At 40.9% G+C, this 16310-nt stretch overlaps 1 protein-coding gene across 2 annotated transcripts in view; it reads left to right on the top strand.

The window, feature by feature from the left end:
- The window catches only part of rims3 (regulating synaptic membrane exocytosis 3), a 38563-nt gene that overhangs the window by 12931 nt on the left and 9322 nt on the right, over nt 1-16310 (top strand). The window lies entirely within an intron of this gene.

The raw sequence follows: 16310 nt of genomic DNA, 5'->3' as shown, positions 1-16310 counted from the left end.
TCATATGTTTTAAACTGGGTTTAGATTTCAAGCTACAAATGAAAACTGAATTTTCAAGTATGTGAGCTATTTAATCATCTTTATCCTACTGCCTTGGGTTTTAACATAACAAAATATTCCACATGCTTTTAAAATTATTAAATGCTTTCCTGCTGTAGTTAAATTGTTAAACACATCCTAATGCCGGTCTAACAGAACAGTGATTGTTTTAGTGTATGCACAATAACATTAGCATAATCCACTCCAAAGGGTTTTTGGTAGTGCGCGGCCTCAGTTATAATACCAATAATATCTTATTCAACAAGCTCTAGTGGCTTTACCTTTTGTTGTATTATCATTGTAATGAGTCCTTTTTAAAAGGTTGCAACACTGTTCTGAGCATCATTGTGTGTTGAACTCTGAAGTAGGTTTGCCGCAGTAGCAGCTAGTATGAACGATGGCTGTATGGCAATGATAGTGGCGCTATGTTCTAATATGTCTCCTGTGGGGTATAATTACAGATACTGTGCAGCTGCAACAAAAGTGTTTCTCACTTTGCGCCTCAGCGGCAAACACAAACCCACTCATTCCTGGTGGGAAGTAGGAAAAACATGTCACACACCGAAGCTTGGTGAAGGCTGAGAGGCAGGGCCGGGAGCAGCAGGGGAAGAGACTTATTTCAGTGCAGTTAAATATTTTCTCCATTCTTCTCTGTGTCAATAACAAACACGTTGTTTGTCTCTCCACATCCTCTCAGCACATTCTGTTTCTCCTTCCAGTACATTGAACAGTAACCTTTTCAGAACAGTGTGTCCATGTCTGCACGTGTCTTTCTGTTCTGCCTGCCTGCTCACTCTGCGGTTGTACAGTATGTGTGTCTTCATTCTGAGAAAACGTTGAGTTGTATTACAAGATCTGAGGCTTTCTGCTCTATGTTGTAGGCTGGGTACTGTTTGAACTGTTTGTACCAGTGTACCAGAATTGTACTTTTCTTTTATTCCTTACTTTTAGGTGCATATATACATGTTAATGTCTAAAAAATTTGATTATCTCTTTAATTGTATCTGTCATTTTTTTTGTTATTGTTTTTTTTTTTTTTTTTAGCAAAAATGCCAAAAATTCACTGGTTCCCAATGTGAATATTTTCAGAATATTCACTAAGGTTAATCAAGAGAATGATCAGTAGATAATTGAAAATGAAAGCAGTTGTTAATTGCAACACAAAGTCACACACAGCTACAGAAAAATCACAAGTGACACAATAAAATGACTTAGGTCCATCATGGTCCTTCATGTCAAGATAGCTGAGAGTCCAGGCGACTGGGAGACGCAGTAAATATTTATATCATCATCAATAAAATTACTCCAAGTTGCATATTCAAAAAATGAATAATAAAAACATACAATAAAAACATACAATAACAAATGTTAAACAGAATATACCAAACTGAATGCATTATTTAATGGTGTCTTAACACAATCTACAGCACAAGAACTCAGCATGTAGAAATGGCAAAGTTATGATTTAGATAAGAAAATGTTTCATCAAAGAAAAAGTAAACAAGACTTAGTATCCGACAAAGCTGTTAATGTTTGATCCTATGGACATATTTTGGTTTGCACTCAGAAAATATTTGACACCCACATGTGGTTCTGCCTGATCCTGATCCTTATCTGTTCTCTTCTACTGATGCAAAACTTCCTGTTGGTGGGACTAGATGGCATAGGGAAGGATATTTGCCCCGTCAGCCAAAGCAGCTCTGTCCTCACCTCACTGAAATGAATTGTCAACATAATTTGAATCCCCTTGGTGCATTTCTTCATTGGGCCGTGAATTGTATAAAGTAAATATAACAAGACCAGGCAGGTTTTCTTTTGTCTCTTACTCTCAGCAATGTGAACTGACAGGTGAAAGCTGAAAGATAAGTGAGCAGAAAGTGGACCATTTTGGAATAAAGCAGAGGAATATGGATAAATGCATGACATAAAAAATGAAAAAGTGAGAGTTTATTTCATACATGTTCTCATGTGGTCATCATATGGCTAACAGCCAGTGTACACAGGATCACACACAGTCCCTCATGCGCACACCTACTCTCCTAAATCCTGAATCATTATCCTGTATCATTACCTGTTTTTGGCATCCATCAGTTGAGATAGCTGTTGCTCCAGTACTCAGCACACACACACACACACACACACACACACACACACACACACACACAGACAGAGCTTGGTGCACTCAGGCACAGCTGACACTTGTCTGACGCAGGCTGAGCTGTCGATATTTTCACCACAGGGGCTTTCATGTCTCTGTGTTTGTGGTGATGAGGAGAGCACAATGGAGGGGAAAGTGTGGATGAGGAGGCTAGGAGGGGCTGACGATGCTCAGAAGAGGAAGGGGAGATGAGGGGTGTGTCTAAATTTAGATGTTCTCAGCTGCCAGAGGAACATCGCGCCTGGAACAAAATCACAGTATCATGCACCGCTCCTTCTTCCATCCACACCGAAACTCTCCTTACTATAGCGGTATCAGCTTCAGCTCCTCCTGTGTGATTGTTTACTCCTTGCGATGTCCACAACAGGTTTTGTGATGCAAACCTGTCTCTGACAAACTGAGCTTGAGTATCAGCCCCGTTACTGACCAGTGACCAATCCAGTCTTTACAATTCTGCTCCATTCAGTCAGTGCTGTGAGCTAATCTTGCTGTGTTAAGCTACTACTGCCATTCATTGTACTCATGTATTTCACAGTAAATTAAATAAATTTTAATGTGATAATAGTGATAAGCACCAATTGACTCAATAAAATCTTTGTAAAAGTGCGTTTTTAACAGTCGTTAAAATGCAGTTTGAAAAAGAAGAATGACCCATAAAACATTAAAGACTGATGAAGGACTGTTGACGTCCACAGCAGCAATAGCTATATTCAGGAGGAAGGAGGAAGCGTTTTACAGATTTTAAATCTGGGGAGAAGAGAGCACTGATGTTACATGAGTACTCATTGTTGGCAGATATCCTTAGTATCTGAAAAAGTCAGGTCAGTGCATCCCTAAACTAAATAGAGTGAGTCAACCTTTAAGTCGATTTAGGTGAAAACAGAATTGCAATCCAGATGCCTTACGTAATTTCTTTTACCTAAAATTCGTCCAACATCAAGATTATGTCACCGCACTACTAGGAATTGGCACTTACAACCTAATCTTGGAGCTTGCTTCCTGGAGACAAACGAGGTTGTTGACTCAATGACTCAGTGAGGCAGAAATGGGCTACCCTAATCTGTTGTTTTCCCTGCCTCATAATTTACACCAGCTAGAGGCAAAAAAATGGGCACGTATAATTAGACACGTGACCCACACTGACAGACCGATGGACAGAAGGTCGCAAAGACAGATGAACAGAGCTACAGACAAACATTCCTTCCTGCTTGGTCAAGTTCGATCAGGGTCCTCTCTGTGGTCCTTCCTGACGGTCATTAGTGGCCCGATCTGGCCAGCTGTCAGTGTTCCATGTTCCAAGTGACACATGCATTGATTGGCTGACGGGACAGGTCAGCCCAGGTGCTGGCCCCACCGCTTCACTCAGTTGGTCACCTAATAACCGAAAAGCCACAGGTTGAATTGGTCCCCAGAGAAGAGGGAATGTGCGAGGGAAGTAATTTGGGACTTTAGATGCAGGATTGGATAAAGAAATAGAAATAATTCTGCAAAGTAAAGGCTAACTGATCATCTGTCTATTGAGTGACACTTTTTTGAACCTTTAAGATCAAAACCATGAATAACCTTCTATCTAGTAAGTAAAAATCTGTTTCTACTGGTTGTTTTCTCTACTCTAAATAATAGGATTTATGGACAAGGACAAAACAGAATGAATGGAGGGTAATAAAGAAAGTGACTGAACAATGAGGCAGCTGATAGACACAAAGATGTAGAAAAGACAAAGTGAACTGAGACAGCGGGAGAATATGTCAGCGTCTCACCATTAAAGCGCTATTAGGAGTTAATGTGGTTATGGTGGTGTTATTGTGTCAGAGTTTCTGCAGGGTATGTTCTAGCCATGCTCCATTTTGTGAATTAGATCTAGTCAGTTTACAACTATCAGCAGAATCTGTCCTGGTAACCTCTTATGCAAGCAAGGTAGTGTCTTTGTAGACGTGTACAAGCAGTAGTTGCTTGATATTTTCAAGATAACATCATTTTAAAACTAAGAAACAACTGATCTTTCATGAATATTAAAAGCCTTTCTCACTGGAGATTCTTAGTGGTTTCAGAACTTTTGGTAACTTTGGCTTGATTACTGTCCAGTGATCATTAGGGATGTAGCAACACAGTCAGCTCTGTTTGGTATAATAAACCCCACCAGGTTCATGATTTGATACAATATTTGTAACAAAGATAGAATTTAAACAAACTATTGGTGACCTTTGTGCCCTGTTTGGTAAAGGCTATAATGAACTCCCTCCCTTGTTCTCTGTCTCTTAGAAACCATTTGACCCTCCCAAGTTAATCTTTGCTAGCTTGTCTGTCACAGCTCTGCACCAGGTCATTTCTGGTCTTCCAGGTTTTCTTTTGCCCAGTCCATCTCAAAGCAACCTTTGGGATACAATCATGTGTGTGGCCCAGCCATTGCAGTCTCTGATAATTTTTGATCCATCCATGGCATGCACTTATATCTTGGTATACTTCTCCTGCATGACAAGAATCTACTATTGGCAGTTCTTAGTAATTTCCAAAATAGAAACATTATTATTGGGTGGCATTGTTAGTGACACTCCCATCCTTTTAACTTTAGTTAGACCCTTTACCTGAGACCAATCCTGGTTAAACCTGCTAGGAGGAAAAACTCCACCATGACAAGGTAGCACCACAAGAAAACCAACTATCACTGTCCCTAACTGGGTAAAACTGAGTAAATGACTGAACTGTGTAACTGATTTTTTGTCTTAAATGGGACAAGGACATTTTAAAGGCTGTAGCCTTGTCAACATTTTTATACAGCAGCTGGGACCTCTGACAAGTCTAAGTGTTAATGGATGCTATTTAATTGTGCCCTCTGGTGTTTCCAAACAAAAACGTGTAACTTTAGGGAGTCATAACTCCTCAGAACATTAACAATCCATTTTACAGCTCAAATACATGTTTTTATAGCAGTCAGTTGTGCCACAACGTATTGTGACACCCCTAGTCCTGATTAATGTCCTGCCTGACCTTGCTCTGCACTTACCTGCCAAAGATAACCATGTGAATAAAGAGTAGTTAAGACACACAAAACACTTACAAAATACAATTAGCATTGAAGACAAGGTTAGATAAGTTCCCTCAGGTGGTAGCAATGGACAATACAGTTTTAACAAAACTGGCATCATTGTGTAAGGTGCTCTTCCATATTTAGAGCCTTGTATGTATGTTTTTCCTCAATAATGCATCTCAATTTTCCTCATGTTAGTCCATTCATAGCCCTGAATCCCACTACATCATCTCATTATTCTAGGTTTTGTAACACGCAAGTGTTGGGGATGGCATTTTGGTTCTGTCTGTGTTCTATTTATTACCTGCTATTATTAGTATCGGTGAGGGAAAAAAAAAACCACACACACGCGCACACACACACACACACACACACACACACACACACGGTTTCCCAGGTTTAATGGGTGAGTCACTCCTCCGCTGAACACGGTCTTATCTCCTGAGCAGGTTTATCCATGACTGTGAAAACAGAGCTAGCAGAGTGGCTCCCAGTACACTATCAGTCTGCGCGGAGGGACGTGGTTTGCAGAGAAACAAGCGCCACTGATGAGATGCAGTGCACCAGGAGAGTTAGATTAAAGGAAACCAGGCGTGGATGTGTGTCTGTTTTTTGTGTGTTTTTGGTGAGCGTCCCAGTGAAAGGCTTCAGTTCCAAGCCCCCCACCCCCGCCCCCCCTCCAGCTTATATATACAGTGTGTGTGCGTGTGCGTGCATGCATGTGTGTGCAGCACACTTGGTGTGTTTGGCTGGTGCACATTCACACTCAATCACCTCACTCTTTTCTGCTCCATTTAGCTCTCTCAACCCACTCAACACCCATCCTCTTCTTTTCTCAACCTCTTTTCAATTCCTTTAAATATTCCTTATTTAAATCTGTCTTCTTTCTGCATGTTTATTTCTGTGGTGCTTTAGATACTGCTGGAAGTACACCAGAGACAGAGAAAAGAAACAGACAGAGAAGGAAGAATGTCTGACACAGGAAGAGTATACTTGTTAGTTTGGTTATTAAATCGATTCCAACTTTGTTCTGAGACCAAGAGCAACCACATTTCTCTGTTGTACTATTGTCAGACAAATTATTTTGAGTTGGTTGACAGTAACTCTAGCTCCAGCCTAGGAGTGAAGATATGTGAAGGGGCTTTAACCATTGCCAGTAATGCTAAGAGGCCCATTTTCCATACCTCTGACTCAGTTTTGTCTTTCAATAAAATAACCCAGGTGTTTCTGTTTCATTTGCTAGGCTATAAAAGCTATAAAACTGTGATTCCGTGGCACAAACTCTAGTACTGTGCAATGAATTTTATTTTGCTGTTTTGAAAATGAGCAAATATTTAAAATCTTTGTAAGCTTTGTTTCTCTGTGTAGAGGAATATTACTGAAGCTATGCTGCTTTTATGCTGCAAAAAGCCTCACATGACCAGGACCAGATAAAAAAAATACATTTTCCGATTAATTACTATTTTTATTTACGTAAGCCAGATCTTATATCGATTTTTTAAATCCTGAAATCAATCTTTGTATTTGCACATTTTTTCAGTACACATTTGTGCCTCTGCTAATGCAGTTACTTGTGGTAATTGGTTCAGGTAGGGCTGTATAGTGTGTAAAATGTCGTATTTATGGAAAAAAAAAAAGTTAATGCAACATGTGCAAAACGCTTATTTTGCTTTAAGAAGTAATGCATAAACATCGTAGTTTACCGGAGTGTCGTGACACAGAATGATTAGTGTTCTCTGGCTATCTAGAGGTCGTGTGTAGGAACAGACTTGACTGAATTAAGACTGCATACTCATTGAGCTCTGTTTATCTTTGTTAAAGCGATGTTACCTCTGCCTGTAAGATGCGAAGCTGTGGAAGTCATGTCAACAGTGTGTGCATTCTGCTTTATTCATGTCTGGTTCTACTAGAGAGCTAATGCTAGCCAGCCAGCTGTCTGCAGATATCAGGCTGATGTCAGCACAAACAGTGCAGACAAATTAGTGAGCAGGCTTTCAGTTGCTGCCCTGTCTGTTGTCACAGTGATAATTAAAGTGATAATTAAAGTGGATGTCTGTACTTAGTTGAAGCAACAGTCTACAGGATGTGTAGCTATATGGGATAGCATATCATTTTTTTAATTTGCATAATGATGTAAGTGGTGTAGGTTTTTCATGCAGTGGGCACAACAAATATAGATGTGTCATGCTTTAGTCATTTTGCATTTTCCAAAGTAAAAAAATATTTTTTATAACCAGGAGGTTTGCGTTAGCCTATAATGTGCACTTTACCCAATTTCAATTCAAGGAAGCGACAGTATTGCTCACAGAAATTTAAGTTCCCAGTTTAAACTCTGAGAAGGGCTTTACACAACACTGGTAATTATCTCACACAGCAGTCAATACAATCTGAGTGTGCAGTGTGGCTAATGTTTTTGGTACTTTCATGGTTGATTTTAATTTATAAAAAAACACTCTTATGCAAAGTGCTGTTAGAATCTCTACTGTTAGCCTTTTGTTTGTTAGTTAACTTTCTCCCAGCAAATTCCACCAGCAGCACTTGTTAGTCTGAAGATAAGTGAACATTCTGATATTTAATTCTTGCTATATTTTTAGCAATGCTAACATTAACATGTACGACTGTTTCTTTAGCTAATGTTAGCCTGCAAAGAGCAGTGCTGATACTGTGTGTCTTTGTTGACAGGACAGTGTTTAACTAAAGCTCTACTTTAATTAGGTTGTCTGTACTCCAGTGAACATAAAAAGTGTTGTTAGTTTCCTGAATACTAGGAATGGGAACACTGTGCTCCCCCCGCACTGAGATAGCTCTGCAGGACAGGCTGACGTGATGCAGAAGGGAGATAGCTTAAGATAATATTTTCTGAGAGTTTCTGTTTCTATCCCAAAATAAGTAAAAAGTTCTGGGTTATCAGCTCTGGACCAAGTCCACCACCAACCCACCAAAATTCTTCAAACGGAACTACAGTTTCACAATGTGTGTACAGTTGTTCCCCATATTCGTCTGAAGTTTTAAAAGTCAGTCTAAAAGTCTTTTTCCACAGAGGGTTTTTCTTTTCTTTTTTTATTTTTGGCCACCTATAATTATTCTTTACTATTATGGAAATTGTGTATCATGTTTTGTATGTTAAGTCAGACTGTAACCGGATCAGGTTACAGTTCTACTTATACAGTAATGATAGGCTGATTTTATGATTTTGAGGGAAATGAAAGTCATCAGGGATGTTGTGCCAGGAGAGACAAAACCAACAGTTACACAAGGCCACAGACTAGTATGTCCACTATTTAAAATAGTCATCCTCTGCATGTGTTTGTGACTGTGTTACAGTGGACCAGAGAGTAGACCTGGCATTTTAGTACTCAGGGTGTTTTCGGGGTGACTCACTCATGCCCTACTTCTAGCTCTGTTTCTGACTCACAGCTAGGAAACACACTTTAGGAATTTTGGCAGAGACATTTTGGAAAGCTTACGGTGATCAGATCCTTCGAGGGAAAACTCACCCCTAAAGAGAAATTCTTACATATGAAGACAGCTCAGAAAAAGCTTGTGAACAAAATGAGCAATGGTGGATAAAAAAGCAATGAATTGTTAGAATAGTAACAGTGGGAGCTGTTGAATCTCTGCAGTGCCTGAACTATGGAGAAACTTGAACTGCCCTTTCATAATAATAGCTATTTCACAGGATGAATACAAAAGATAGCTATTCATATTCACTATGACTAATCGAAAAATCTTCCTTGTGTCTTTTGAGCTGCTATTTCAGGTGAGACTGCTGCTCTGTTGTCTCCCTCACCTCGCCTCCTGCTCCACTGCCTCATTTTTCTTTTGAAGTGTATTGAGTCACTGGCTCTCCTGACACATACAAACTGAAACCTTACTCATGTCTCTAAAAGCTTTCTCTTCCCCACCGGTGCTTTTAGAGGCTACCAAACACCAGCTACACTGACCAGCGATCACTTTCTGTACCTCTCTGTTTCTTATCTCTCTGCTTGCCATACTCCCTCATCACCTTCTTTGTGTTTCCCCCCCAGCTCACTGACATCTTAATTTTCCCTCTCCTTAATCTCTCCCCTCTTCATCTCCATCTCTTTTGCTCTCGCTTTCACTCAGAGCGTCTATCGTGTTTTCTCAATCTCGCCCACCGACTGCTCCATGCTCAGTGCTCTATTCTTAGCCAGACAGATTGGTGAACCATTCAACTGTGAATATGTCTGACTTTGTACCTGCGTACCTACTGTTGTTTACGTATGTGTGTGAGTGTGGCTTCTGCATGTAAAACACTGCCTGTCAACCAGGTATGAACTTATCTGTGTTTTAAACCACTGCACCTACAATCTGATGCAGCCCTTACAGTTACTCTAGTTCTTGTATGGCAAATATGAATTTATAGAAACTTAACTTGTGAGTTTAGCTTAGCTTAAAGACTGGGAACAGGAGCAAACAGCTACCCAGGCTAGAATTGCTTTTTCTTTCTTGCAGTGGCTTCAGAAAGAATTGTAATTTTTGCCATCAATCTACACTCAGTAACATTTTTTGAATGAGTGAGAAACTGAAATCTCTGAGCCATTGTAAAAAAAACAGCTTAACAGAGCGAAGCTATCTGAGGTGTAATTTCCCATATATGTTGGAGGCTGTTAGCTGATTTGGTGACCTGCTCTAATAGATTAAGAGCTCTCAGACGTAGACACCCGGGTTGAAAATGAGCAAGTGCACTTTAGTGGCACCCCAGCAAGGCTTAAACAGGCAGTGAGTTGCAGTGTGTGTCACGGAGCTCAATAGTGTGAGAGGTGAGTCACTGTGTTGTGTATGTGTATGAATGTCTGTGTGTAAAGGACCCATAATTAGGGTGTCATTACCACTCCTCTCGACATAGAGTTGTGTAAACACACACTTAGAACATACACAGGCCTGCTGTCGTCTATTGTATGGTGCTGCAAAAGGTGGGGTTGAGAGCAGCTTTTGGTGCATAGGAACAACACACACACACACACACACACACACATATATGCTTCTCAGCCAATGCAAACATATAGGCAGGTTGATTTCTAAATGAGTTTCATGGCACAGGGAGGCTGCTGCTGCACTGCAGGAGACATCGACTAAGAGATTTAGTTTACTTTTTATTCTACAGAATGTTATTTTCTCATAAATCAGAGAGCACAAATCTGCCAAGATGGTGGTGAGATAATTTCCTTTCTGGTCAATGTAAGCCAATTTGTCTGGGGAATTTTCTTGACCTAAGCGTAATTTTCTTCGCACAAAGTGGAATTGGCTTCATTATTCTGCTTTAATTGAAGATACTGACACTGTTACCTGAAAAACAGTTCAATTAAATCAGAAGGAAATGGAAATATCTCATCCTGCTGGTAGAACTTTGATTTTATGACTTAATTCCTGACGAGACATCTTGTTAAGAAAAAGTTTTTTTTTTTTTTTAATATACCAGATATTGTTCTCTCTTTGTCTCACTGGGTATGTTAGTGGAAAATTATGTTCAGTGCTTAATGCAATTGAACGTTCTGTGAAATGTATAAAAATTTTGTTAGTTTCTAGCCACCTGATGTCATCTGTTCCTCTCATCTGCCTCTGCCCTATAAATCGTTTGGCCATCTTGCATCATTTGGCCATCAGCCACAGAGTTGAGTAATCAAGAGGAAATTACATCTGAATTAGATTACTCTTTTCCTCATTGTAATTAATTGTCATTAGACAGGAGCCCGTGTGGCATATTAACTCACTGACAGACATCCTGCCATACATGAAGCTTTTAGATTTCAAGAAATAATTTCCGATGTAACATGATGCTGTTAAAGGCTAATCGCTTCAAACTGACCACTCCCTGGCTCATGTCCCTGCCTGAGCTGTTAATGTGATTCTCGCACCACACACATCGAGAGTACACACACACACACACACACACACACAAACAACACATGAGATTAGTTTTGTTTAACTCCCATGCATTATCACTAAAGACAGAGTAACACTTAGCATACTAGGCTACACTTATCTCTCCGCTACATTTATTTGTTTTTGCACGCTCTGTTAGAGCTAAATAACTGTCTTAGAAAAGTGGACGGCTGGCAGAGGCTCATAAATGGTTGAATTATAGTGAAAATGGTTTTGGGAGGAACGTTAAGACACACACACATACACACACACATACACACACACACACATGCACACACATACACACACAGAGAAAGCAGCCAGGAAAGAAAACACAGGCATACGATTGCACAACTGAGGAGACACACAACAAAATTCAAAAGCTGTGTTTATTCACCCAACTACCTGAAGGTTATATGCTTACACCCAGGACTGTTTTATGTAAATATCATGAATGATTCTCCTCAGACTGTTGATGTGTTCAGGAACAATTTGGGTTAGCTTAGCATAAAGACTGGAAACAGAAGGAAACAGCTGAGCCTGGCTCTGTGTGAAGGTATTAAAGTCTACATATCAGCACCTCTAAAGCTCACTAATTAACACCGCACAGACATGAGAGTGGTATTTATCATGGGAGTAGGTGAAATCACTTTTTCCAAATTAAGCCCCACCCACTTCAAATTAATGAGTAGAGCACAGATGTTAAATAACCAAATCTGTTCTAACTTTTGTCAGAAAAAAAAAATGGTGCCTCAGTGTAGAATGCCATCACACATTGTGCGAAGTCAACTGAGAAAGGTTTTCAGAGACTTTCAGTGTTAAAAGAGCCCTCTAACTCAACTGCTGCCATTACTTTGTACTACTACTGTGCATGTGTCTCCCTGGGCTGTTGATGTAAAGAGCAAAGCGCTAGAACAAGCTGATTTCTCAAACATAATAAATGTGTTTACAGGGTTATATTATGTTTAAACCAGGGATGTCCTTGAGGGTAAAACCATTAAACTCATAAGCATAAGTTTTTAGTTTGCAGAATAGAGTTTACTGACATTTGTAAGCTGATATGATAGTGTCTGCTATATTAAGTCCTGTGAATGTTTAAGGTCATGTGGTTTATATAATAAGCATAGTTTAGTTCTGCTATCTTACATAACTGTATGATACATGATTATGGATCTGATTCACAAACTCCTATATATAATCTCTTGTCTTACTTAAGCTTCCACCTTAAATCTTCCTTTTGTCTGAATTTAGCAGGGGTCCGGCGGTGAAGATAGATACCACAACAGATCTTTCATCTCCAACACCCATGCTTGGTTACTGTTGCTATGCATGGTGGATCGTTGCCGTCACCGGTGCATCCAATAGGCATGTCGGCGCAACCAGGGAGTCTAAAAACAGCATTCTGTATTACAGCATATAATGAGAAAGGCTTCATCAGTGTTCTCTCCAAATGTCAGAGCAGCTTTAATGATCTACTGAGTACACACACACACACACACACACACACACACACACACACACACACACACACACACAAGCTATATTTCATATATGAGCGTGCGTGCAGTCACAGTGTGTGGCTCTTTTCTGCGTTGTTGGCGTTTTCAATAATCCCACCTTTCTTTATTTCCCTCTCTGCTATTAATTCTCTCTGCTGAAGCTATTCATTCTTTCCGACCCTACCACTTCGCCCTCTCTCTCCCGTCCTAATCTTCTTCCCTGTGACTCGATCTTGCCTTATCATGATTATCAAACATGTGGCTTGCATAAGTAGCTCCAGTGAATACCTTCGTTTTTTGACACACAAAGCGAAAATGTTTTGAGTGTGCGATCACTTCCCCGGGCCGCACATTTCTGTGAGATTCATGAGTGTGTCTTCAGGGACAAAGTATTACTCATCATAGTGAAGCCAAAAGGAGACACTTTAACAGCCTTGTAGCACTCAAAGCCCAAGAAACCCTCTCCTGTAGCACAGGGACGCACAACAACTTATGTAATGTTGTTATTTTAGCTGCTCAAATGGCATATATGTCAGGCTACCTCTAATTACCTCTTCCAGGATGTGTGTGTATTTGATGTTAACACTGTATAACAAAGTTAGTTCAGCAGAGGAAGAGCAGAAAATACGCTAAATAATTTAGATGGAATGGACCAGGAGAAGAGATAGGAGAGTTGTGTGATAAAGATGGACAGAGGCCTAGAAAACTAGAGAACTACCAGAGAGGATAAAACGAAAGTGAGGATGATTAGGAAAGGCAGACAAAGCAAACAGAAAAAAGGAATCGGTGCACAAGGAGTGTGTATTGAAAAAAAGGGGGGGGGGGGCAGTGAGAAGAAAAAAGATAGCAAACAAACAAAGAGCTGGAGATAAAGAGCAGCAATAAAAGAAAGAGGAGTGTTGGGAGATAGGATTTAAAGGCAGAGAGCGGAAAAAGGATGAAGTGTTGGCTGATTAAGGAGCGAGCCTTGTGGAGAGGACAATATGAGCGAAGAAAGACACAGAGAGAGGGGAAAAGCTTATGAGCGAACACGCCGGCCGGGGCTCTTGGTGCAATGCAGACGGCATTGCCATGGAAACGAATGGAGGGAAAGCGCAGACGAGGAGGAGGGGATTAAATAGGAAGGAAGAGATCAGCGCTTCGCACCATGGGGAGGGGTGGGTGGGGGCTGTTTTGATGAGAGGAGAGGGGCTGGCTGACAAATGAGCAACAAGTGTGCATATGAAGTTAAATTAATAGCTACTTGATAGTTGAAAGACGGGTTTATGCAGGAGATGTCCCACTTATGTGTATGAACTCGCTATTAAAGGTGTTGTAACAGATTCACCATCATAATAGGGACATTTGATCACCATGATATGCAGATCATACACATTTGTGGCCTATACCAATATAAAACACTATATTCTTGAATGGCAGGTCTGTACAGTTCAGATATAAACAGGACAGAGTTCAGGTTATTGTTGCAGTGGCAGCGTTAGCCCAAATTTCAGTCTGAAGTGCAGGAGTTTTGGTGAAATGTTGCCTCAATAAATACATTTTTGGAAAAAAGTGATGGGGTGGAGTGGGGGGTCGTGAGCCTGTCGCCATGGCGCCAGTTGTCTCAGGTGGCATTGTCTGGGTCCAGATCCGAGGGCGGGGGTTGTCATGGCAGCAGGAGTGCTTGGAGTTTTGTCTGGGTGTGATGCTGCAAACACGCAGAGACACTCACACACACACACACACACACACACACACACAAACACACACTGTCTTTCTAATACACACACGCTGTCTGTTGGAAATATTCTTGACTGCAGGATTATAAATAGAAGGCAGCAGAAGGCAGCACCCCTCTCCTCATCCCCAGCACCCATGGGACCCCATCATTCTCATGTTCCTCTTCTCTCCTCAACACTTACAGCCGCTCGTCCTCTTTCCTCTGTGACACTCTTTCAAAGCCCTCTGTCCTCTTGTTAAATCACCCCCCCCCCCACCACCACCACCCACACACACACACACACTCCCCAGAAGTCTCACCAAGTGGCTTTGTTTGCAGCCTGTTTATCTCCATAGTGATGGTGATGATGCGGGGTGTCTGTGGTTGTCATGGCGATGAGATGGGCACGGTGAGGGATGCTTAATGAGCTTGGAGTTTCTCAGGCTAATGAAGTGGGACGGCTGTACCTGGCTGTGCGCTTAACTTGCAACAATGAGCAACTGCTTGTTAAAAGTCTCCTCTGGTGACTTCACTGCACCATTCAACTATCTGGGCTCCTATAGAGAAGAGGTGCATGAGTTTCTACAGCAACCGCAACCGCAGTCGTAACGAGCTGCGCAGATGCAGCACTAAAACAGGGGAGGTTAATCAGTTTGTTCCTCTTGTTACAGCTTTGTTAACCAGTGATTTGCTTTCAAATTAACAGCTTTAATAACAGGGAAAACCTACATATGTCTATAAAAAGTTTTAAGACTTTGTCAAGAATTTCAATCCCTATTGCAGGATTTAAAAAAATATGCTTGTCCAGGAAACCCCTGTCAAAAAGAAGTCCTGCAAATTAGTCGGCGACTTCGTAGACATCTTTTTAAAACACGCTTTGCTGACACAACTGCACATGCTGGCTTTCTCATCCTCCCATCTGGCTAAACCGTCGCCCTGTAGCCCAGACCGCTCACGTGCAGACACTGTTTGTGAAAGGGTAAATGTTGCGTGGAGGTGTGAATGCACAAACACTAGCGCTGTCTCAAGCTGTCTAGTGTCAGCATGACATTTGTGTGTGAGCATGTGCACGTGTCTCTACAGATTATTGTGTTAAATAGCTTTGAGAATTGGAAGTTTTATTGTTTACAGTTGGGGACATCAGGGAGAACCTAAGTGTTTTTTCTCTACCCGTCTCTCTTTTCTTTTACATCTCCTACTTCTCTACTACTACTTGATTCCTGCCTTTATTTTTTTCAATGTAAACTCCAGTTAGTATCATCTTGTAATCAGTGCGTTTGCATAAATGGAACTCCTGACACCTAAATGCACTGATACTATGCATGGAACTAACCAACTTTAATTATTTTCCCTGATTTTATTCATTAATCTGTGAATTATTCCTTGATTAATTTATTATTTTGTCTATAAAATGTCAGAAATTAGAGGAAAATTCCCATCTTCATATTTCACAGTCTTCAGATTCAATGCAAAGCAGCAAATCTTCACTTTTAAAAGCTGAAACCAGAAAATGCTTGGCACATCTGCGTGAAAAATGACTATAACGACTTGTCTGTTGTCAGAATAGTTAGATTAATTTTCTTTCGACCTAATAAACAGTTCACTGAGTGTCAGTTTCAGCTTTAGTATACAGTATATGCATGACTGTGTGTTAATCCGCATGAAGTACCCTGAAAAGCTCTGGTAATATGCCTCTTTTCACCCTGAGAACTCTGGGTAATGTTGCAAAAATGAGAGCAAAGATGGCAGTGATAGAGGGGATAAGGGAAGGATTGACTGCTAAAACTGCACGAGTGCACAACCTTACATGTCATCCTGAACCCAAATCACCTACGACTTTGAACTCAGCATGTCAAGATACAGTGTGTCATTACAGGGGATGATGCCCTGAAAGCTTCTTCTGGGGTTAGCAGCTCTCCGGCTCGCTCTGTTCTCCTAGCGTCAGCAGAGATGTAAAGCCTAAATACTTGGCCCGCCCGCCCCCTTCCTCCCCCTCCTCCC

The sequence above is a fragment of the Lates calcarifer genome, linkage group LG3 (assembly GCF_001640805.2).
Source record: "Lates calcarifer isolate ASB-BC8 linkage group LG3, TLL_Latcal_v3, whole genome shotgun sequence".
Lineage (NCBI taxonomy): Eukaryota > Metazoa > Chordata > Actinopteri > Centropomidae > Lates > Lates calcarifer.
This window is presented reverse-complemented; position numbering and strand designations above follow the sequence as displayed.